This window comes from Thermobia domestica, chromosome 8, assembly GCF_964235325.1.
Source record: "Thermobia domestica chromosome 8, izTheDome1.hap1.1, whole genome shotgun sequence".
Lineage (NCBI taxonomy): Eukaryota > Metazoa > Arthropoda > Insecta > Zygentoma > Lepismatidae > Thermobia > Thermobia domestica.
Window position 1 is genome coordinate 50810304 of NC_137461.1, and position 24159 is coordinate 50834462.

Consider the following 24159-nt stretch of genomic DNA (forward strand, 5'->3'; position numbering starts at 1 on the left):
TTTTCAAACTAATGAAAACTTACACAAAACTTTTTAAACCACTTCAGAAAATTTAAATAAAAATTTTCAAATAATCAGCTAATTAGATTATATCAAGAATAACTTTCCACTAATGGCTTTATACTATGAATTGTAACTACAACACTGTGGCGTAGTTCTATGCTCCTCATCTAAAAAATGGGGAGGGGGCGCGGTGGCTCAGTGGTAGAGCGTTCACCTCTGGTGCTTGGGGTCCCGGGTTCGATCCCAGCCCCCGCCAAGTGAACTTTGTGGTGGACAAACACCGTGCTCGTGGGTTTTCTCGAGGTTCTCCCGTTTCCTCCCACATTCTTCATTCCACCATTTCACTCATCTCTCTCATTATCACCGTCTCCTTTAGCCTAACCGGCATAACCGTGGGACGTAAAACTCAAAGATTTCATTTCATCTAAAATGTTTGGTGAGTATGAAGGGACCCTTGCCAAAATTTAGAAGGGGTTATCTTGTGTGCTTGGGCCAGAGATCATGTCCCCTGTACCTGAGGACTCAGAAGCCCCAAAATTAGCGCAACAGACTATCATCCTTGTTATAGAATTTATTATGCACATGCAACATTCTAGAAATATTTTCAAACGTTCACTGTACTTTTGCCAAAGTTCATCGCACTGATAGCAATAACAAAAAAAACTGGTTTCCGTTATTTAACCGATAACAGAAAGTGGAACACACATTAAAGAACCGTTTCATTCTAAGAAGCAAAACCATTTGAGTTCATGGACAGTCCAACGTTATAGAATACTATAGAGTCAAGAACATATTAAAGTGTAGTTCACAAGTAAACAGCATGAATATTTTTTGCAATATTAGTGAACATCCTTGACCGAACATCTTAGTTTCAATCCGTGTGTTGAACGTAATATATATCTAGCTCCTCAAGTGCATTTATAGGTATAAAAGTAAAATGTTCTTTTAAATGGTTTCTCAGCTTACGATCCATGATTTCATATCTTTGTAAAGCAGGTAAGTAGATCGTTCGGTTTCCATCAGCGATATTTTTAAATTTAAGGACCTACTTTTGTTTGCGCTGGTGGATGGGTGTAGTTGATAAATTGATTTAGTTTCCACGCTTTTTCGTTATTCAATTAAAAATATTTTCAGCTTTGTTTTATGTAGATTATATTGATCTAGCAAATACTGTTTCGTTATTAGTACATAAATAAGGATACATTAAAATGAAGGTTTACTCAAAGAAAATTCCAGAATAAAATTTTATACTTTCTTCAGATTTAGTCTTTCTATGTAGACTAATATATGTTAACAAATACCTTATTTTACAAAAGATTGTTTTATTTCATTTCGTATTTTATATCGTGAAACTTCTCAATTATATGAGCATTAATCAAATCATGGTTGCGTAATCAATAAGCCGATTATTACAAACCAAGGATCCCGGGTTCAATCCCGGATTCAGCAGAATTTAATTGCCTGCTGTACTCTGTTCGAAAGCTGCTCCGACATTTATCCCATCTTGTACAGGGTGTTCGAGAAGTTCCTTAACCCTAGGTTTAAGTGTCATAGAGAACACCGTAGTGTAATTTTAATTGTGTGTTGGTAATATAGCTTTCATGGTTATAAACAACACCATCTGGTATCCCTGGTTTCAAGCATAGGTATATCCCTGCATTAAATGTCACATGGTCCATTTCAGTTGTGAACCCATGATTGGTGTAAGTGGTTGCAGTTACTGAACGGTATACATTTGTAGTGGCGTGTTTTTGGTTACACGGAGGACTACACCCATGGCAAAGAAAGACACAGTTAGTGAATGAGTTTAGAGATCGCTTAGTCAATGACCCCTCGTAAGGAATCCTTTTGATTCGAGAAAACGTGAGTTTGTTTCAGAATTAAGTTTGTTTTTCACCGGCCTGGCTGGAAATATTGCTGTTATTTTGATCAAAGCCGGTGACCGGTACAGCCCTTTTACCAGGCTCTTTAAGACCGTTTTTTCTTTTTTTCAAATTTGTATCTAGTTCGCAGCAATTTCATCTAGTTCGAAATATAGATTTAAAAAGTAACTTTCATTCTGTACTTCCAAAACTGTCACATTTCACAATCTACCAACGATTAATATATTTTGTTCATCTGCTTACATAATTTTAAAGACACGACAGGGTCTGTTTCAGGGAAAATTCGAAATTTACTTGTAGATTTTTTTTACATTTATTGAGAGTGAAAAAGGACTTCGTAAAACGATTTCCTGTAGTTGAAATATAAGTTACAAGAATAAATTTCATTTTCCAAATCCAAAATTATCACGTAAAGTTTAATATACTTTTGTCCAATAGTGTCGATATTTTTAAAGAAGTGTCAGTTACTGGTAAATACAATAAAATGATCAATGCCGATTTCAGTTTCTCATTTATAGCACAATGTACAGTCACCCACATAAGTACCTGGACCCCAAGTAATGGAATTATAACAGTCAGGGGTCTAGGTACTTACGTGGGTGATTGTACAGTATCTATTAAGCTTATTAGTGAATGTACTAAGGATATGCAGAATGCAGGTGCTAACGCACTTCGTTCATAATAGTACATTTCCTTCCTTTGGGTTGGTCCGATCACAAATACTTCACACTTAGACCTATTTCATACGGAATTTTGAGGGGGTGCTGTTTTTTATTTATTTTCCACAGTTGGCAACTCTATTCAGAATGTGTCCAACAGGCCGCGTAATGTATCTGAGAAGAAGCGTCGGGAAACATATTCTGTTGTTTCTCGATCAATTGAGATGTTTCCAAATAAAGACTCGCTTCATAAATACCAGCCGAATTAAATCTACTACGTTCAACAAAGTTGTTTCCAACACTCGAACCTTAATGGAACAAGGACTTCTCTAATATACAGTGTAATGGGTAAATGAGGAAATCTGAGGATAAAGGTGGCCATAGTGTGATACTGATTGCACATCACTTTCACTATGTACCAAAATATTTTAAAAGAAAGTGTGGTTTTATACTGTAGCACGCACGCACGAGGCGCTACCGGCACAGATTACTAAAAAGGAAAATATCACAAGTACAGTGATGTTTTGGAATGCGAATTTAATCTGTTCCTAAACTCTGTACAAGTTCCAATATATATATATATATATATATATATATATATATATATATATATATATATATATATATATATATATATATATATATATATATATCTTTAAAACTGAATTAATCCGTTCCTCGGTACCACGATTTCGCATTTTAAACAAATTAACAGTCAATGCCTCGATTTTAGTTTAAAATATTAACAAATAATAATAATAATAATAATAATAATAATAATAATAATAATAATAATAATAATAATAATAATAATAATAATAATAATAATAATACTGACTGAAAAATCAACTTTTTAGTACCCACGGCGAACACATTAATATTTACAGGGTGGACCATTTTTCTTGATATACCCATGTAAATTTTAAACTAACATAAAAAATACTTAAATGTTGTACAATGTAAATATCGGAAGAGTCATATTTTCTGACATAGTCTGAGATATCACCAGGTTCCAAGTGTTGCCAACCTAACATATTATATATATATATATATATATATATATATATATATATGTGTGTGTGTGTGTGTGTGTGTGTGTGTGTGAGTGTCTAATGGCACTACCTCAGGTTATTGCATAATTCCAGTCAACAATATGAAATTTGTTATTTTGTCTTGCAAACCAAATACACTACAGTATCACAAACAATGAAATTTTGGTTGTCTCTATTCCAGTATCAACACAAGTGAGACAGACAGAAAATTCAATTCATAATTATTTTGGTGCCTAATACTACCATGATATGAAATATTTCGAATGATTGGTATTTTGAAAAACTGCGTAGATAAGCATATCATTCAACTATAACGGTAACCAAGAAAGTTCTCCCGTTTTTTCTTGACGTCTGTGTTAAAATGCCCCTCACACCGTGAGTTGAATGCGAAGGTCAGTTGTTGGTGTAGGTATATCCAACATACTGCTTGGTTGTAGCAGTTCAGTTTCACCGTGAACTTCCGTAAGAACAGAGTTAACATGGGACCTCCACAGAGCATCACAAGGGTGAGGATTCATGATTACGCGGACAGTGCAACAATGGTTTAAAAAGTTTAAGGACAGTGACGAAACATTCAAAGATGCATCACGTGTCGAAAGGCCAACACATGTGCTAAATGAAGATCTTCAGGCAGCAATTGAGGCGAACAATGGCCTGACATGTGACGAACTGGGACTACAATTCAGTGTGAGCGGAGAAACCATTCGGCAGCATCTCCATCAACTTGGGAAGCACTGCAAGTCGGGTCGATCAGTCCCACATGATTTGATTCCAGGCCAGAAGGCAACACGAGCAGGCGTCTGTGTTTCTTTGCTGCCTCATCTGAGGAAGGATCCATTTCTGGATAGGGTGTTGACATGTGATGAGAAGTGTATACGAAGTTCCACGGCGCCGTCATCATTGGTTAGCATCTCATGAACCGGTTTCAAAATAGCCGAAACCAGCACTGCACCAGAAGAAAGTCCTCCTATATGTTTGGTGGACTGCTCGCGGCATCGTGCATCGGGAACTGCTACCGGCACGTCATAGCATCAATGCAACAGTTTACTGTCAACAGTTGAGCGGTGTTAAAAGAAAACTAGGGTTCAATCGCAAAAGGGTCCTTTTGTTACAAAGCAACGTAAGCACCACGTGGCTAGGATGACCAGGGACACCATTCTACGCCTTGGATGGGAAACACTATTGCATCCGCCATACTCCATGAACATTGTACCATCCGATTATCACCTGTTCCATTCCTTGGACAATCACCTTAGAGGGCACCAGTTTGAATCCCTAGTAGAGGTGCAAAATCCACCTGATACCTTCTTCGCTTCAAGGCCCACCAAGTTCTACCGCAATGGAATCCATGGCCTTCCAGAACGTTGGTAGAGGGACATCGATGCTGACGGGGAGCATCTTTGATCTTCCAGGTACGTGTTTGGAGAAGGTGGATGAAAAAGCGACTGAACTTTCTTGGATAAATTTATACATAGGTATGGCTTTCAATAGATATGAAAATATTATTGCGATTACACTAATTCAATATTTCAGAAGATTCTGGAGATATCACAAATACTAGTAAAGTTTGCAACACTGTTGAGAATTATATAATTTGACGAACCTTTTGTAATTACACCTATCAAAAAGTGTAACGTTGTTTCTACTTGTTCAAAATATCACATAATAACTGTGGTATCCAACACTAGGGTACGTTGGACGTACGTTAGTTTGGTGTGTACAGTATAGAGGTTAAGTTTCACCCCCACGAGCGCTCTAGGTATGTGTGCAACAGCACCTCTTAAAGGATGGCCCCGATCGACGTGTGGAATTTGTGGAATGAGCAACAGGGGAAATACACCAAAAATTCCTGTTTCGCCTACGACGTTTTTCACAGATGTGATAAACTTATACGTTCGTATTGAGGTGAACAAACAGAATGTTCGCCACTGGTCGGACACCAATCCCCATTGACGTGAAGCATCTCCTGGAATTCGTAGAAAAATAATGATGTGAAGTGCTATGTGGGACATTTATGTCTTGGGTCCATTTCTTATCAATGGCTCCTTGACATCAATCGAGTATCGTAGAATGTTGGAAGAAAATATCTTGCCTTTTCTCTTATCTGAAGATTGGACATGCCCTGTCTAATATCAGCACGTTGGTGCCCCTCCTCATTATGAAAGTTGCGTTCGTGAATATTTGAATATGCAGTTTTCCAACTCGTGGATCAGTAGACGTGATGCTCTGAAGCTGCCACCACGTTCCTCTGACTTCTCGCTCCCTCTCTTTCACACACACACACATACACACACACACACACGCGGTAAGTTTGGCCCTCCATTGTACAACACGTGTTGCGGTTGCCGATCGTTTCTTTTTTTTTTTCAATGTGTCACGTGTACCTTCCTCTTCCGTCAGCAGTAACCAGTTCGTCTGTGAGTGTCGTGGTGTGAAAGTCGTGCGGTAAAATGGGCGACCTGACAGACTTCCAAAGAGGCATGATCGTTGGTGCCCGTCTGGTTGGAGCTTCAGTGGAACAGTGGCGTATATTGTGGGGGTATCGAAAGGTACTGTGTCCAATGTCACGAGGGCATACACAATTCATGATTTTCACACTTTTGCAAACATTTAATTTTTTTGTCAAACACCTATATATATTATAATATAACATCTGGGGACAATGTTCTCTACCCTTCCCCCAAATGACCCCGTTAATATTAATGCTTGACAATATTGCTACGTTCACAGATCTTTAAATAAAAACAAAACGATGATGAAATTTTTCACATAAGGTCTTAAAGAAACATAACATGTCATTTACTTATGTCAGTTTCCTGAAATCATGGTGTTTGAACAGAATTGTTATTTAAAAGAGTTAAACAATTACTATACGTACATTTAAGTTTTCTAAAGCTATTAGATTTTCGTCAGTTTTGTGCAGACATTTCGCTTGACCCTTTGGCAGTAATATTGTGAATTTGGCCATTATCTAGTTGCTCTAAACTAAGTGATTTTGCATGAACATGACATATAGATAGAAAAAAATAGAGATCATAGGAATATTATTACTGACTGAAATCCAAAGTGGTATCAATGTTCGCAATTTGAGGGAAATTTCTCAAATCTAGGGAAATTTCGTAGGTAAGTTTAGCAAAAAGGGAAAAAGGGAATTTTTCGATAAAACGATAACAATTCAGGGAAGTTCTGGTGGAGACTGATTAACCAATATAAATGCTTAAATTTTGCTTTGTTCTTCAGCAATAAACCAATACAATAGCATTTGTTTGTTTAAGTTTGTTTGTGTTGAAAGAAGCATAATATGTACACATTGTTGGCTGTATGTATTTGTGTGTATTTTTTGTTAAAAATAAAAATGTTTCAGGTTTTACCTTCAAGAAATGAGAGAGAATACCATGAAAACCCACGAACAGTGTGTTTATGCACAACAAAGTAGACTTGGTGCAAGTTGGGAAGGAACCAGGGACCTCACGCCCCAGAGGAGAACGCTTTATCACTCAACCACCGCGGCCCCTTGTTAAAAATAAGAGAAGGAAAAAGCAAAACATAAATAAGTAAAATAAATGGTGTTTCCTTTAATGTAGCTAAATTAATCTTATCACATAACTTGTCGCATAGGAATTCAACACACAACAAACTAGGGAAAATTTGGTAAGAAAAGGGAAACTTTGGGGTCAGTCGAGGGAAATTTTCTTAGGGAAACCTACCGGCAGTGATTATTATGAATATCTACACGTTACGTAAACAGATGGCAACAATGTAACAACTGATAAAATAACGCAAAATCATCAATTATACTTATTGAGAAGTAGATACCATACGACAATAAATAAAAGTCAAATTGGATTAATTAGTAATTTTTAAATGTTTTCAATAAAAATTGTTCTACACTTTTACTTTATTTTCGTAATCTTTCTAGATGAGAATAAATCTAAAAATTGATTCGTACAAATATCATAATATCATTAAGTGATCAAAATTGGTTGGATTTTGGTGTATGTATTAATGCTCTATTTTCTAAGTGTCGAAGTCAATTGTAGTAGCTCAAGATATCTGACAGTGTTAGACCAGTGGTTCCAAACTGAAACGTTATAAAATCCCATCTCGAGTGGCTAGAATTCCAATTTGCACTTGAATTTCCCACTCCATATTAATAACAACATTTTACAAACTTAGAAAATATAAACAATTAGCGCATATCAGCCATTTTCTTCCATGTATGAGTGAATTACTCAAACATTCGAATTTTCAGTTTATCAAACAGTTTATGAACAAGCATTTTCCTTAATTGAAACAGACAGTTGAAAATGCTGATGAAAATAAGTAAATTTTGTAGTGAGTTTAGAATTTTCCATCATGCTTTTGTTTTAACAAGAGAGACAATGACCAAAGCTTAAAACCCACTTTATTTTAAATTATAATTTGTAACTGTTTCGGATATCTAGCATATCCTTCTTCAGACACTATCGAAATAAAATCTAAAAATAAAAATAAAAATATGGAAAAGTTTATGCCATAAGCTTCTACTAAACGTAGTAAGACTAGTTAAACTTCATTCTTCAGTCACTTCGTATTGAGTTGGACGTTTCATATGTCTCGTTTTATTTTCTCCTGTTAATTCTGTTCTTTAATTTCATATCTCCTTTTTCTTTAAATATCAGACCACAATTAACGTTTCTTGGCATTGTTTCTTTGAAATTCACAAGTGACTGTGTAAATCACTTTAACACTAAGATGAATTTTATAGTAACGAAATTTGACAATTAGCATTAATTTCAAATTTATTGAAGACCGATTTGTCTACTCCTCGCTACACAATTTTGTTAGCATCATTAGAGTAGATGCATAAAAAATCCCACAAATCCTGCCAATTTTTACTAAAATTCCCTTTATTTCATTTCGAAAAACGTTTCTCGAACAATCCCACTATATGGGATTTTTCCCACGGGTTGGCATCACTGGTCGCGACACATTAGTGTCACACAGTCTCATAAGGTGTATCGCAGGATTTTAAAATTTAAAAAATCATTACACGTTAATTAATTAGTTAAAATCGATTTTGAGATAGACTGTGCCAGTCAGCGCCTCCAGCAACAACAACAATACCTACTAATACATGGAGTCACCACTTCATAGAAATTTAGACTTTTACACTACTATAATTTATGTTATTATTAATAAGAAATCAAATATGTGTGTCTCAGTCTCATGGGAGTCAGTCAAGTGTGTTATCAGTCGGAAAATAATGAGACCTACTGTCTTAGATGAAAGGCCTTACCTGATTAATTGTAATCGTAAATTATTAATAGATTAAGTTATACATAAGGCGTAAGCCTCACTACCATGTACAGCGTACAAAATTAAGGAATAAAACCACATCTCCGCCATGTGCAGATGCCCCTTGTTAGTTTGAAAGTTTAGATAACGTACTAGTTAATTGTGTAATTAGGGATGTTAGAAATGATTGCGTTTAGGATTTTGTAAATATTGAACTTGGTAGAGCATACAGTATAGGATTTGACTTGGGTTGCATATAAATCAAATTGCGTATATATAAAAGAAACATTGTGATGTTGAAGGGGGTGAGAAGGGAATACCTTTTATGATTGGTTAATTTATTTGCACTTACTTGTAATTTTTTTTTTACAATTTTTATTGGGTTGATGTTTATTTATTTATTTATTTATTTATTTTTGGTATATTGGACGTTCAAGTAGTTGTGAATTAAGTGTTAGTGAAACCTGGACAGGAAAACTAGCGTTGTGAAGATAGTGAATTTAATTAAAATTGAAATTGCTCTTTAGGGAACTATTTATTGTAGTTTATAGCTATGATGTTAGCTAAAGCAAAGTGCTCTCTAGGCTAGAACAAGGTAAACCTTTTGTAAACTTGAAATTTTAGCTTGCGTTTTTACATGTTAACTTGTCTCCAATTTGATTTGGACTACCCATTTTAAAAGTTTTTAAATTGTTTTTGTTTGATTTTTTTTAGTTAACATTTTGGGTTTTGACTATTATTTTTTAGTTTTGATGGAAAGTGTGTGCTTATAGATCAACTAAAGGTGAGGTAATAATAGGAGTGCTGACAGGACAGCAAGAAAACTACCTTGTAAAAAAAAAAAAAAAAAAAAAAAAAAATGAACTTCAGAAAAAAAAACGAAAAGTGGTTTAACATTATTAATAAATTATAATGCTTTATACTTCATTAAATTTTAAAATAAAATGTCCCAAAGTCCAAAATATAATGTTTCATTATGTGTCCAAATACACATATCTTTACAATAGTACAAACTAAACGCATCAAATCATTCAGTACGTTGGCTATGTTAGAGGTATGTGTGTGTCACAGTTAGGGGATACGTTTTCTATTTAACAGTGCTTTTCAGCAAAATGAGGGTTTCTTCGTATTGGCAACGAATGATACCATAAAAAATGTATTTTTTTAGGAATTTCTCGAAAGCTACGCATATTATTTGTTCAGGTTGATGTGTTCAATTGATTGATAGAAAACAGTGCTTAATTCGTAATCGATACTGGAGTTGAAGAGAAAGGAGAGTGAACATAGGGAGTTCCTTGCCTTGGATCATTGAAAGTACGACCCTCCTGCTGCCATACATCATTCTCCCTGCCGTTAGTGCATAAAAGGATTGCTGGTAGTCATTTTGTGCAATACTGTTCAAAAGATTTGTCTTATTCCTCTTGACGGCCATCACGTCATCAAAGTACACAACTTTTGTGTGCAGACTTCAGTTTAGGAAATAGAGAATAATCGCACGGAACCTGATCTGATGAATATGGAGGGTGGAAAAACACAGAGATCCCGTTTTGGGACCAAACGTCTTGCACGATCACTGGTTTGTGACTTGGGGCATTGTCATGGGGCAGACGTCACCGAAAATCACCCACATATTCGGGCCTCACACGTTTAACACATTGTAGTAACCGCTTGAATACCTTAAGATAATATGAGTCATTAACTTTCTGTACTATAGACACAAATTCTTTATGCAGAATGCCTATACTATCGTTGAAAACAATGAGGAAGAGCTTGATTTTGGATTTCGACTGGCGCGATGATTTTTTGGCTTGTTACGAGTTAGGAGAATTCCACTCTGCACTTTGAAGTTTTATTGACAGGTCATATTGAAAACCCCAGTCTCATCCCGAGTAACTATATTCAGGAAAACATCGAGTTCTTATTGAAGGTTGCAATCAATACCACCGATTGATATGATCGTTAACTGTCCCTGTCATTTTCTTGGTCACTTGATACCAAATGAGGCACGAAACGGCACGCACCTCCCCCGTGTTGAATGATATTCAAGAGCAAGATGGGATCCCTTTTGACGGTAGCAATCAGTTCTTCGCAGTGATCAACCCTGTCTCTTCGTTGGTCATTGTTATCAACTGAGGCTCGAAACGGGTACAGACTATTGAGATCTTGGGTTATTATTTGCCGCACATTTTCTTTAATCATGTGCAACTCCTCAGCAAGGATTGGCAGTGTCGCAATTTCAGTCCTCACTTTCTCCGACAATTCTTGTGTTCTCACTGTCCTTGCTGCACACGGATGTTCGTCGTCTTCAATTGACTCCTATCTCTTCCTGAAACGACTATGCCATTTAAATATATGCACATGGGTTAAAAAACAGACTCCATGTAGACCTACTTGTTGCAACATCTGATAGCTTTCTGTGGAAGTCTTACTCAGACGCGGGTAATAGCAGTCTAGTAGTAGTCTTTGCTGTTGATTCCATGTTCAACTCACCAGGTAGCTTAGCAACACCTATCTACACTCACAACACCAAGACATATAAACTCTCAGTCAAGATCAATGCACTTGATATCGGTTACGCACGGAACATTTCTCTTTTTTTGCACCATATTTTGCTTGCACAGCTGCGCCACCTGTTGAGAAAAAAAGCAATGAGTCTCGATTTCAAACTGGCACACTGTGTATCTTTTTTTTAATAATATTATAGTAATGTTTAAGATACTATCATAATTGGACTACAGTTCATTCAAGGATAGTATACTGCCATCTTGGGAGTGGTATAATGTCAAATTTGATTAGCGTATATTTCAGTATATGTTTTAACTTAAAAGGCGACCCAGGTATCGCATAGTTCTAATTTTTAAAGTGCACAAAATATTTTTCTCTTGACTTTATGGGAAAAGTTCGCGTGTGCACGGTGTCTATCGGTCAAGAAAGTCACGAATGTCACGAAAAAGTCACGGAATCTGAAAACAGTCATGAAAGTCAAAGAAAAAGTCACGAAATTTAGTTTTTGGGTCATGATTAATTTTTAACTGTGGAAATGTAAGTACAGATTGGAAAATTGTGTTCTATGAAACGTAAAAAATCACCACCAAAAATGTCTATGTTTGGCTTTAGACGCTACCAAATCGCAATCAATGTACGTTTCTATCGCATGGATGAATATTCGGTCTAATTTGCACCCAAATTCGCGCTTGAATATGTTAGGAAATTTTATGATTTGGTAAAGAAAAGGTCACGAAAAAGTCACGAAATTTCATTGTGGAATTTTAATAGACAGCCCGGTGTGGATTTATACTCACCAATATGATTTTGTTCAGCTTAATGTGAGTTATTGATTGGTGTATACGCCGTCTGTGGACTTTTTCCATTCTTTTTTGTTGATCACTAACACTGCAGAATTTTAATATTTAAAAAGCGTGATTTTCATGTATGTATCTAATGATATTAATCCAGTAAAATTAGCTCCAAATTTAGTAAATAGTAAAACTACAGTACAAATTAGCTCCAAATTTGTACAGTCACAAAGCACTAACTATAGAATCTTGTCACAACTAAAGATATTATAGAATCTATCCAGAATAGCCTATTGGTACACATTCCTCGATTTTTTAAAATTATTGAATCTGATTCTAATGTCACGGACGTATTATATCTTCCGTTATATAAAATCTAGTTACGATAGTTTCAAAGATACATTAATGATACATATTTCATTCGAAAGCTCTTAAAGTACCCAATAATGATTGCTTCAAGTTGTTTTTCGGTATTTGTAGCCTTACGAAAATATTTTAACTTAAACATGAAAATGGAATTAAGAATATTCCAATTTTTCACTTCATGGCGCCGTATTTCAAGATGGTGGCAACAGATAAAAGCTCTTTTATTTTAGAAAACACTTTCGAATGTGTTCTCTCATAAATGGCGGAAGAAAATAGTTTTTATCTTAAAATGACCTACAGTTATAATAGTTTGTAATTTGAGAGACACGTTCGGTTTGCAGCACTGTTGATGACGATATCTCCGTTCCTTCAAACGGGATTCTGATCATGTATCACCGAGAAGCAGACATTTCAAATAATGACTCGTCAGGAAAATTGGTCAACAGTAGGAATGCAGTCAGTGGTGTGGTTCTTGTGGGTCAAAAACATTACACCTGCCGTCATTCATAAGCAGATTGTAGAGGTGTATATAGAGAGATAAATTTGAAAGCAATATGTAGGGAAATGGTGTCGAGCTCTTAAAGAAAGGCGGATCAATATTGTTAATGACAACCCTGGACACAGCGGTAGACTCGGCACTTCAACTACTGACGTTACGCTTGGAACAACTAGAGCACGCCTTCTACAGCTCTGACCTAGCCCCAATGACTTTCACCTTTTCCCTGTTCTAAAGCAAAAATGGCTGGCTTTCATTATCTGGCATATTGATTATGTTAAAACTGCTGCATCACAGTGGCTACGAGAACTTGACTCTGATTTCTATGCAAATGACATAGAAAGCTTTATATGCCGTTGCGATAAGCCAATGAACAAAATCTGTGATTACATCGAAGGCTATTGTCTGGTGCCCTCTATCATCAGTTGTGTTGACCTTCCAGCTATGACTCACAGATAAGCATAATAGATTTTGTAGCTTTTCTCGGTCATCACTTGATCATATACGAGTATTGTGCTCATTTTGATCGTTTTGACACAGAGTACATAATATTTTACTGTAATTTATTGTGCTAATTTTAATCGTTTTGACATATAGTATATTTTATTTCTGTACTCTATGGTGCTGATTTTAACCGTTTGACACTGAGCACATAATATTTTCTTGTAATTTATTGTGCTAATTTTAATCGTTTTGAGATAGAGCACATCATATTTTGTTGTAGTCTATTGTGTTAATTTTAATCGTTTAGAGATAGAGCACATAATATTTTACTGTAATTTATTGTGCTGATTTTATTCGTGTTGACACAAAGCACATAATATTTTATTGTAACTTATTGTGCTCATTGTAATCGTTTTGACACAGATTACTTAATATTTTACTGTAATTTATCGCAACACTCTATATAAGGCTTCCATATTTCTCAGTAAAAAAATTCACGAAATTTCTTAGTTAGCTCTTGCTCCTTGCTAAAATATATATATATAAAAAATAAGTTAATTCTGGATTGTTCAATCTAAACCAGAACTTCCGGGATCCCTAAGTTGATAGGTCTTAATTTCGAAGTTGTGTTATTTATTTCCTTTCTCAAAATGGCAGATTGTTTCATATATTGAATATGTAGTACTCAGTACCTACAATCATACATATATATAATATAATGCTTTTCTAAACAACGTTATTTCTTATTCTATTTCAGGTAACTAATCAAGCTTACTAGAAATGTCAACTTTACGGTTCCTGGCCTTGGCTGCAGTATTTTGTGTTTCTGTTGTAAGTACTCTTCCTGCTTGATATATATTAGTGTTTACCTTTGTCCTACCGCCAACTGTAAGACGCACGATAGCTGAAAACTATTTAGATATATTTGTTTCAGAGACCATCCCATTAGATTAGTTATTTATTCAATTAGAATTCCCGAAAGTGCTGGCATCTTTAAATGTAAACACATCCGGTTAGGTGTTTCCAAAACTCTGTATACCCATGCTCTTGAAATTTGCTATCACATCATAGTGCCGCTATTTGGAAATGGAGAGTTTTACAAAGAAGAATGGATATGCATGCTGTGGGAGAGTGCGTGTTTCTTGTGAAAGAGTATTGGATAAGTGGTTCCTTAAAGATATGTCAGAATACGTGAATTTACAAAACACACATTTATAGAGTAGTGACAACAAGCATACAGTCGTTGAAGAAACCCTTCATTTACAGAAGGTAGGCGTGTTCCGTGCATTATCACAGAAGTCCATCATCGGGTCTACTACACCCGTGAAGTGTACCAGGTATTGTTTCACGAATTTGCGAACCAGTTGACGACGAGAAACTGACACGTAGCTGGTATCAGCAAGATGGAGCAACATGCTACACGTTTAAGGCGAATATGGCTGCGGTGGAATTATTTCCCTAACAGAGTGATTTGCAAAGGATTATGGCCCCCAGGTCACCTGACTTAACCCCTGACTTTTCTCTATGGGGTCACCTTAAAGGTAATGTGTACAAGAACAAACCACGCACCATCGACGAGTTAATTTCTCAACAATAAAGATTCATGTACAAATTTGGTTTCATATCCTCTTTTATTAAAATTTTTATAACACTTTTCCGAGGCCTCTTACGAGTCGGACACCCTGTAGAAAAGAAAAGAACAATGTTAGGTTTAATTTCAAAGAAAAAGAAACCGGTTGGAACTTTGGCCGAAAAGTTTCTAAATTCTGAGAACGCGTCAAGTTGCAGATCTTTGCTACGGCCCGAGACGAGGAACATTTTTGTTTGCAGCAAGTTATCTGCCAGTAATAATAGGATACGTATGTTCATGATAATTATTATATATAAAAGAATATTTTAATAAAATGCTACACTAGAGAACAAACTGATACTATAAAACGAAATATAATAACTGCAGCAAGGTGTTAATTCTTCAGTTTTCTACGTAGTCATATATTCTCTAGGTTCTCAACTTTGCTCGTTGGTATAAAGACTACGAACTGTTGGCCAATCGTTTCTTTGGATGCCGTTCAGTTACCTCTTCATGGTCATCTTTATGCCTTTGTTGCCTTCGAGGTGGAATGTCAACTCTAATGACAGGAAATAGTAATCTAGAGCCAAACTTGGCGAAGATGGTATGTAACAGTTACCTGTTTCTGTGCCAACTAAATTTCGAGAGAAGCATTGTCATAGAGAAGACTCCATTTGTCAAACCTGATAAATTGTGCGTAACACGTTTAATGGAGGAGTTGATTCACGACATCTAGATATAAACTTTCCATGATCATCTGGCATCCTGGAACAAGCTCATGAAACCCTTTACATGAAAAAATACAATCAATGTAGGCTTGGTGTCCACTTGCATCTCTCGGTATCTTCGAAAAGTCCCTGCCCTTTGCCCCGAAAATATGTAATGCTTAAAGCCAATAAGTATTCCATTGCAAGGATTTCCACTGACAATTTCCCTAATTTTACTCAAAATTTAATTGCAGAGGTCTGCAGTAGCTGAAAATACGACGAAATTACTGTAAAGCGTATATCATTATTAAACTCTTCCATTGCTCGTCTTCTGCCTTGGGTCTTGAAACTTCTGCTACTCACGTCGACAGACACGTGCGCTCGCGTCGCTGTTATCTTCCTACAATAAGTCGTTTCTTCTAATTGCTGAATATCAATCCGGGCTATTGTCCACTGTGTATATAATAATGGCTATAATATGATAAAATAATTGTAATTTTGTACATTAATTTTAACAGATTCTGGAAAGAAAGATTGAAATACTATAATAGGCCCATACTCACAACTCTTCTAACTTTTGAAATATTGATATGAAATACATTATATAAAAATCTTACTGTGCGATTTTGAATGTGAAATCGGGATTTAATTTGTAAAAGAAAATTCTTCATTCTTGAGAATGAGTAGACATTCTCTCTAACCACTGATATGAGGACATCATTGTACGTGTTTATATAGAATAGACAGTGTTTCCCACAACCAACCATGCTGTCTCTTCAGTTCCAAATTCTTTCATTAGTGTGGGGCCGCGGTGGCTCAGTGGTAGAGCGTTCACCTCTGGTGCATGGGGTCCCGGGTTCAAACCCTGCTCCCGCCAAGTGAACTTTGTGGTGGACATACACCGTGTGCGTGGGTTTTCTCGGGGTTCTCCCGTTTCCTCCCACTTTCTTCATTCCACCATTTCATTCATTTCTCATAATCACCGTCTCCTTTAGCCTAACCGGCATAAGCGTGGGACGTAAAACTCAAAGATTTCATTTAATTTTTCTTTCATTAGTGTGTACTTCTATTATATTTCAGATAGTCTGCAAATAGCATGTTAACATTACTGAGAAGAGACGAACCTTGATAAAAGTGATATTGAACGGTTACGTAGCTATACTTTGTTAAATGGATTGCAGTTCAGAAGTAAAAGTTGAGAAATATCATAAAAGTGATTGCTTAGTGGCTATAAAGGTTTCTTTATATCCTATTTCAAAGTGATTTAGCTTGAAAACGGTTGAATTAAACTCCCTTTAGTTCAAAAGAAAAGAGTACAATGTTTGATAAGTTGGCAGGAAGTATCACTGTGCACTACTGACGTACAAAAGTGACACCTTCCGCCGACCATCAGTCAACTAGCCAATTGCCAATCTTTATTGAATGTATGAGAAGAGTTCAACTGTAGACTTGATCCGCCTTATGCAGAGTCGTTTTCACATATGGTTAGTGTCATACTAAAAGCCTCACTACTGCAGGAAACATATGTTAGTCGAACTCTTTAGCATGTCACTAATCACACTTAAAAACGACTCTGTATACGGCCTGATGTGTGGTATACTAAGGCAGGGCTTATGTGAACTGAAAAATTAATCTATCACTATTATTTTCCACTTTGTGACATAAATTTGTTACGTTTCTTTAAAGTCAATACTGTCCTTTGAAATCATGATATTTCTGTATGTGTATGGCACTGTATTTGACGCTAGAGAGGAGCAAAGGAGCGGGTGCCCCGGTAGCCTCAATCATCCCCAGTCGTTGTATTGTTATCTAGGCGAATAATATAAAACTAGTATTTTCGTTATACCAAAAAATAGCTGCCCTTCAAAATGTCTCTACCGACCGCTTACTCTACCAACAAATCTGAGCTGGCGTCGATACTGGTGTATATAAACTTCTTATGTGTATACACCTGAACACTTTCTCTTTCGAAATGTAGGAATTTCATTCAAATGTGACTAACCATTCTCAAGCTGCAACATTTTCAAAAAGAATGAAGACTTCAGAGACACTCATTATATAGGCCTATTATCTTATTAAACTACTTTGGCAAATTTCGCAAAGTAAATCAGTGTCCATAGGGTGAGAATGTCGTAGCTGTAAAATGTCAATTTGATCATTTTACAAAACAATTTGATCATTTATCACTTTTCGTTATTTTAATGCGTATGGCACTAATTGTTGTACAGAAATAATTACTTAAATACATAGAAATTCAAATTATTGTCAATATAATATTTGATATTTTAAAACCTATTTTGGGTCAACAGCGGATCAACAAAAAGTTATTTGGAGAGGGCGGATCACGTCCTGGATGATTATAGTGAGCTTGAAATATGCAATTTCACATCAAATCAGAATAACGCGATGCAATATTTTATATGAAAATCTTTAAAACATAACTTTTAGAGAAAGCAGTAACCCTGCCGCCCTGAATTCACTTGGGTGTTTATTTAAAACAGTCTTATTCTAGCGGAGCGATTAGAATAACGCTCATACGGTTGCTAACACTAAATTTATTGAAATAAATATAGCAATGGGTTTATTAAGCTGTTAATGGTTTATAAACGTTATAGTGAAGGGTCAGTACGTTTGATCACTCCGCAGTTTGTTAGGTGGCTAGGTATTATCACGAGAATGTGAATCCTTTCAAGCTCGAATTAAATTGCGTTTGTTAATCTGCCCTACTTTAATAGATTACTAAATAAGAATGTTTAACATCCGGAAAAGTCTTAAATAGTAATACTGCCAAGTTCTGATTTTCGCATAGAATGTTACTTGTTCTTTTAAATAGTATGCAACTATGCAAAAGACGAGTAAAGTGACATCTTTTTTAGTTAAGATAAAATAATAAGAAATAGTTTGTATTTCTGTGTTTATTTCTTTGGATACAATTTCTAGGCATGGGCAGCACCTTATCCCGCTCCTGGATTTTGGGACTTCTTTTCCTTTGGAAGCAGTGGTGGTGGAAGTGATAATATCGCAGGAGTAAGCAGCAAGAATACAAACGTCAATAACGTTGATAAAACGCCTGAGTCAGCTGAATCCCTCAACTTTAATAAGTTCTCAATGGGAAGCAGCGAGGAGTCGGATGAAGGGTGTGATTCAGCATGCGAATCAGACGAAGGGTGCTGTAAATAGCACCTTTGCATGTTTTATATAATATATTCGTCTTTTTTCTTTAAGTGAAGTGCTGTGTAAATATGTTTATTGTTTACAAAGTATGTTCCCTAATGGGGATATTAAAAGTGCCAATGACAGTGTAAAACAACTTGACAAGACCTGTATCAAAGATGTCATAATGGAACAAAGTGAGTTTCTGATGTTCCTATTTAATGAATTGAGACTCTTTTTGTATTAAAAAAGTGCTATTTATTATATGTTTCTTTATTGTTATGGTTATAAGCCTCAATATTGTAATATAAGCCTTTGAATGTTATTTTTAAAGTTTGCGCCTTTAGTAGATCTATATTTCATCTTAAATTTTTTAACAAATTGTCAGCATACAAAGCAGTTTCCAAACTTTTTAGCTTATACTTGGTCAGCTCCTGAAACCTTTCAAACTGCATTTATCATTATATCAACGATTTTCGATAAGGATTAACAATAATTGTTTCCGAAAAGGGTGATCTTTGTAAAAAGTGTGTCCATTAATTACTAGTAGTTTTCTTTTGACGACCGTTCCATATCTCCCTCATCAAACCACAGCCAAACCAGATACTGCAGCAGTAGACGCTTGCGCTTTCTTTCTCTCTATCTTAAGCAGGAGTAAAAGTGAGGGGGAACGCGGGTGGATGCTGTCCCCGCTTCCAAAAAATATCCGTGGCATCCCATCACTTTCTAAAAAAAAAAAAAAAAAAAAAAAATACAATGGGCAAAGATAGGCACGGAGGACGGCATGACGTCATGCGTACCCCTACCTTTTCAGAACCTCTTTTACCCCTGATCTTAGTCAAATCCGTATGTCCCTGAAACGGGAAGAAAGATAATATTTAATCATATTAATGACATTTCTCTACCCGGTGTGTGAGAAATATACAACAGCTCTAAACTTAGCTTATAATTATTTGTAAAAGTAACAATTGCTTCTCACTCAGTTGTGGGAAGCGTCAAAAAAATTCAAAATATGCATTCAGCCTTTATTTACAACTAAGTATTTCCAGAATCAACGTACAAACAATAAGCATAAAAATGGAACTTTTCTCTGCTCAAACACGAAGACCAATTTTATTTCTATTATCATGTAAAGAATATATCAGTATCCATTCTGTCCTCTAGGGACAATATCAGTAAGCTAACCCTTTGTAATGGCGACTTCATTCAAATCTTTGCTACTTATGTTCTATTGACAGAATTCCACCCAGAAACTATTGCGCAAAAAGAAAATCCATGAATATTCTACCATATTCTACAACTAACTTTTGTTATACTATTATTTGTCAAAGAATAACATAAGCATGTCTTTCTGAGCATGTCAGCAAGTTCAGAATTTACTACACTACGATATATTTGATTGAATCAACAACTTATATATGCTGTTGGTAAAATAGCATGAATACTCATTAATGCCACGCTATCGTCACGAGAGCGTCATTTTAGGAGGAGAGGGAGGGAGGTAAAAACTGGGAGGCAGCCAGAACCCCTTCTTTGATAGGTATATATAATTGAAATTAATATAAACTTTAAAAAATATATAAATAATAGCTTAAATTATTTTTGTCACCGAAAACAATTGAAGCCTAGGCCCCCCGGCCCGGGCTAAATCCGCCACATAATAAAAAACATGAAACGTATATCGGTGCACAATTTTGCTTCCACCCCGGATAAAATATGAAATGTCACCAGTGCAGAGCCACTTCCTATTACAAGGCTCAAGTGAACGTATTTGATATGTAGATATTCATGCAGGGGTGTACACAAGGGTGGAGTTCGGGGTATCAACTTCCCTTGAGCAATAAATTATGCCGAAATTAACATTGACTATATTGAGATATAACATCTGAAATAACATGCACTTGGAAGATTGAACTCCCTCCTGATGAAACTCTGTGCACACTACTGTGTGTAAAACGTTAACAGCTATTTTACGTTATGTGAAACGGGTGTTATTTTTGTTAAATGTTTGTGTTCTTGTGTCAATTCAACTCTATCTTGCTTAAAATATTGATAAACAATGTTAAGTATAGAAATGGAAGAACGTATCGAGAAAATTTGCGAATCTTAATCTGTATAATGTGACAAAAATTAGAAGCTTATTCTTTTCTTGGTTAACACACTAACCGTCTTATCACTTTAATTTAACTCACGGCAGTTCTAAACCTGGAGCCTTGTGAACCAAATATAACCCAGACACATCATTCATTATCTTGGCAGCCGCATACTACAAAGAAAATTCATGCTATCATGTTATAAATATTTATGTGGTCCAGGGGCGCCCGAAGAAACTTTTCTAGGGGTCCCATCTCCCTGTGGTTACTTATTACGTTTGGTATTTTTATTTGTATTACGAAAATCTTAAGAAATTTAATACATTTTCGTGAGCCGGGAGGAGGGGCGGGCTCCCCTACAGCCCCCCTTTCGAGCGCTCATGACGTGAATTAATGTATAGCTCCTAGGCGAAACCTTGCAATAGGTTTATGAAAATTGTAATTATTCATTTGTTTTATTCCTGTCGAAGTTCTTAATCTATGTTCGTAATAGAATACCGTGACCCTGGGGAAAATATTTTATTTCTTTTAGTGTGACAGTACAATAATACAATAATGCTTTATAAATAGTACAATAATAATATGTTTGGTACTCTTTACCCATTCTTCAGGGACTCCTACATTGAAGGGAAAGTTGACATTTGAAGACCGAGTGGAGAGAAAATTAATTGAATACAATAATAATAATAATAATAATAATAATAATAATAATAATAATAATAATAATAATAATAATAATAATAATAATTAAGGACATACCCGTGGGTGCCGATTTCTCTGTAAATTTGGGGGGGCCCATTCAGAAGCAGAAGGCATATATGAGGATTTTAATATAAATTACATTCAAATTATACCAAATATTGTATATTCATAAATAAAATAAAGGGGTCCACATGAGCTTTGGGGGCGAGTCCCTTCGGCTCCCCAGAATCGGCGCCCTTGGACATACCCTTAATTTGGGAAGAGGGTAATGCAAGAGCAGAAGTAGACCTATGTTAAAAGTAGGTAATGCTTTTATTATTAGAGAAACAATTAAAATGAATAAGAATTGTATCGTGTATAACGGAAGGGAGCTAATTGTATAAAGCATTTGCATTAAAATTTGTTAACAAATTAAGAACAACATATTTTTTCTATACGTAGTTAATTGCTTATTTACAGAACAAATAAAATACTAGATTTAAGTAAGGTCTAACCGTTACTATTAAGTTACGGAAAAGATATCTTAAAGCAAATGTCTTAAAACCTCATCCCTGGGATAGGGTAAACCGTCGCAAGACTGGCAAAATAAAGCTTGATTACCTAAACTTCATCATAACATAATATTTAATTTATTTTATTTTTTTAAAAAAATGGTTTGGTTGGTTGAAAATTAGCATTCCGTTTCAGCAGTACGCTTCCTACGAGGCGTAGACCTGCAATTTAAGGCGGAATCCGAGGCATCGCAATAGGTAGATTCCAATGTTAATGCTTCGCCCCAGGAATCGAATCAAGGACAATGATGCATACTCAATAACTACCTAACCAGCATGGAGAATGTTTATAACACTGTTTAACTTATTAATTAATTTGTGATCTTTATATAATTGCTGTGTGTCGTGGCAAGAAAACTGTTTGCATCCAACGCAATGATATGGCACAAGTTGAAAATAGAATTCAAGTGTATTTCAGCATTATGAACCCGTGGCGTAAAGATTGATAATGCATTGTTCTACTTGTTTAAGCCTCTACATTTCGATACATTCGTATTATTTATACTCACCCTCCCGTCGTAACACGAGAACGATTTTAGAAAATAAATATGGTATATGACAAGGTGTTCTTTATTTGATTATTATCTCTGAACGTATGGTTTGTAACATGAATACTCTACCATCTTTTGTCAATTAGATATAATAAGAGTTGAATCTAATATACATAGTTTGTGTTATTTTTATATCTGTAATTCAAAACTACATTTGTTCGCAAGTGTTAATGAAAATTTCTCGCTGGAAGGTACGAAAACGTGGATGCTCATTGCCAGTGGCTTATTTAGGGGGGGGGGGGGTCCGGGCTTAAGCCCCCCCTAAATCTTAATTACTATAGTAAAGTATATGAAATACCTTGCTGAATTTTCACATTTTCAGGCTAAGCTCCCCCGAAAGTTAGCAAAGCCCTCCCCGAAACAAAATCGTAAATAAGCCACTGCTCACTGCTTACCGGCCTCAGTTCATGATACACTCTCCAAAATCCATTTTAATGTCTATATCAATTGTGCCTATACAAAATAATGAATATATTACCTAATATTAAATGCAATGTCTTCTTTTCCAAGTTTAATTGATTTGTATTTATTTATTTATTGCTTTCTATCAAAACATCAAAACCGGGTTTAGTTTAGAGTTACCCCTCCGCTTTTTATAAAAATCAGGAAAATTTACAGGAAAAATGTGGTAAGAAATGAAAATTTGAAGTTTTTATCTGATGTTTAGGAATGTAAGTTCAGCAGGAGAGTTATGTTTAATACGAGAAAAGATATGTGCAAGTTAGTACTACTTGCCGGATGCGGAAACATTGCGGAATGTTTCAGCAGCATGGTAGTTGTAAAATATGGCGAACAGGTGTAACGGATGCGCAAAAATAATGAAGAAATTTTTTTAATTCTTGTGAAGCACACGAATTACTGAATTTAAGTGAAATGTAACAATTTTTAATACTTAAAGCTCTGTTTTATGTATGTTGCAAAGTCCAAGGGCACTTTCAGACTGGAGGGGCAACTCTAAACTTAAGCCTCAAAATCAATGTAATCTAATTTATTTTGTAAAACATAATTGTAATACAAAACATAATTGTAAAACGTAATTGTAATATAATGTATTTTTCATTGTAAATAAATAGACAACAAAAAGCAGCCGATTTTAACTGTTTATTTAAATTTTCAACGAACTTAGAAAGTTCGTTACTGAATTCTCTATGACTGTGTGTGTGTGTATCCAGGGCCGGATTTAGGGGGGTGCACGTGCACCCCCCTTCGTTGTAAACATATACTATCTAAAACGAGAAACTACTGTGAAAATAGCAAAACTTTCCGAAACTTTCTGTCATCATCTTTCCGTTTGGGGCTTAAAAGAAAACAGAGCTTTGCAAAAGCAATAGTTTAAGTCGAATTCCTAAAGTTTGA

The 24159-nt window shown here is 35.5% G+C and overlaps 1 long non-coding RNA gene across 1 annotated transcript; it reads left to right on the plus strand.

Moving 5' to 3' along the window:
* Positions 1-749: 749 nt before the first annotated feature.
* Positions 750-23884, plus strand: LOC145692893 (uncharacterized). The gene is made up of 3 exons (XR_014132660.1): positions 750-999; positions 14234-14307; positions 18694-23884. It is a non-coding gene; the product is annotated as an uncharacterized LOC145692893 (long non-coding RNA).
* Positions 23885-24159: the final 275 nt, after the last annotated feature.